This window comes from Alnus glutinosa, chromosome 14 (assembly GCF_958979055.1).
Source record: "Alnus glutinosa chromosome 14, dhAlnGlut1.1, whole genome shotgun sequence".
Classification (NCBI taxonomy): Eukaryota; Viridiplantae; Streptophyta; class Magnoliopsida; order Fagales; family Betulaceae; genus Alnus; species Alnus glutinosa.
The window spans coordinates 16,496,811-16,498,668 of NC_084899.1; the positions used below are offsets into that span (position 1 = coordinate 16,496,811).

Here is a 1,858-nt window from a genome sequence, read left to right on the forward strand (position 1 = left end):
CCTAATACACACAGCTCCTCATATGCAGCCCACATTAAAGGATCTACTGATAATGCCTGCTTAAAATGATGTACATGCAACACTTTTCCTTCTATCAGTGTACCTAAAACAACATAAAATCTCAATAAATAAGAAGCTGATATTCTGAATTAAGAAATTGCACAAACACACAGACATAATTATGCAATATGCATGTCAATAACAACTAACTATTTCAGACTTTATGTTAGTTCAGAAATTCAAAGATGAGAATTGAATTAAATTCGGACTCACTTCCTAGTCATAAGGCGAAGAAAGTATAATTCATAGAGTACAAAGGATAAACAATATATAGTAATGAAATTCAATTAACTGTGCTTAATGACCCAGTTTACATCGTCAAGCACTAATTCAATCCAATACTTTGGATAAGCTAGAGTTGCAAGTAAAAGAAACAAATTAAGGAATAGAAGCTAACACAAAACAAGAGAATGCAGCATTGTACCTCTACTACAAAGAATCAGCGAAGAAACATGAAAGGACACAAAGAGTGGGAGAGTCTGTTTCTTGGGGAAGGAAGGGGAAAAACTTTAATAAAATATGCTTCTTTCACCTGATATTCCGTCAAGTGAAATGCAAATAGATTTGTAACTTTGAGAATAAGTTTAAGACCGCTTCATAAGACATCCACTTCATAAATAACTGTATGATAGAAACCAGTTTTAAGGATGTCTCTTTCACTTCTTTTTGTTTTTTTTTTTAAAAAATGTATTGTATCTATCTATTCGTCTCTCATTTGTATTGTACATGTATTTCAAGCAACAGGAAATAAATTTCTTGAAGTTTAGAAAATGATATATGGGAGAACAAAATAGCAACCTACTTGACCAAAAAAACAAAGAAAAAAAAAAAAGAGTGACCTGTAAATAAGCCCTAGAAGGTAATGACCGGCTGCACCATTTGGAATCTGCATAAAGAAGATAAACACAAGAAGCAAGTCATCATCATCCTAAAAAGCAACTGAAAATAGAAGTGATGGAACATCCAAAAAATTAGAGTGACCAAAGTATAAATCATGCAACTTGTTTGAATCCCATTTTTGAAGAAAACAAATGTAATACCTCTGCACCTGGCTCATTAGCAGGACATAATGCAGCTTCGGATTCTTTAAGAAGATCCAGCTGAAAGCAAGATAGTGCAAACAAGTAGTGGGACTGAGCCATTTGCATTCCTTCATAGAACAATGAACGAAAAAAGAAGAGAGAGATTAATGGATGATAAATTTTTTCAAAAAAATCAACCACAATAAAGAAACGAAAAAGAACACTAACTACAAATTGGTTCAAAAATGGCAAAAAAATTAATACTATGACACATAGTCACATACCCTTCAAAATATGGTACGCAACATAAGATTGATTGTTGTGCAAGTAACAGTCAGCTAATAATTGCATATTCGTCTGCATATAACAAAAAGGCATCAAGGGTTCAAGAAAAACTAAGAGGAATGATTCAGAAAATCCAAAAATTGATGTGTCCCGCGATGAACAGCTCCTGAGCATCTCTAATGAAGCTTTGGGCTGATCCATTGGAACCATATGACCAGCATCATGGACCTGCAAATATTGTTAGGACCAGTGTTGCTTAAATTAGAATACAAGAAATAGAGATAGAGATGGAGATAGAGATAGAGATAGACATAGAGAGAGAGAGAGAGAGAGACCTCGAGGAAACTGAGAGGCCCATGGCTCTTCAGCAATCCTGCTTCTGCACTGTCAACTAAAAATGGAACGGTTGCGGTTGCCCTGAACTGTTTCTGTCCAGACCATTCCATGGCATCAACCCACCTTGAATTCCCTGCCCATTAAAGAGAGACAAA

At 35.0% G+C, this 1,858-nt stretch overlaps 1 long non-coding RNA gene across 1 annotated transcript; it reads right to left on the minus strand.

The window, feature by feature from the left end:
- On the minus strand, window positions 1-1,180 carry LOC133857006 (uncharacterized). The gene is made up of 3 exons (XR_009898278.1): window positions 1,101-1,180; window positions 900-946; window positions 1-103 (listed from the first exon to the last, which is right to left on the minus strand). It is a non-coding gene; the product is annotated as an uncharacterized LOC133857006 (long non-coding RNA).
- Between the last annotated feature and the right edge of the window lie 678 nt (window positions 1,181-1,858).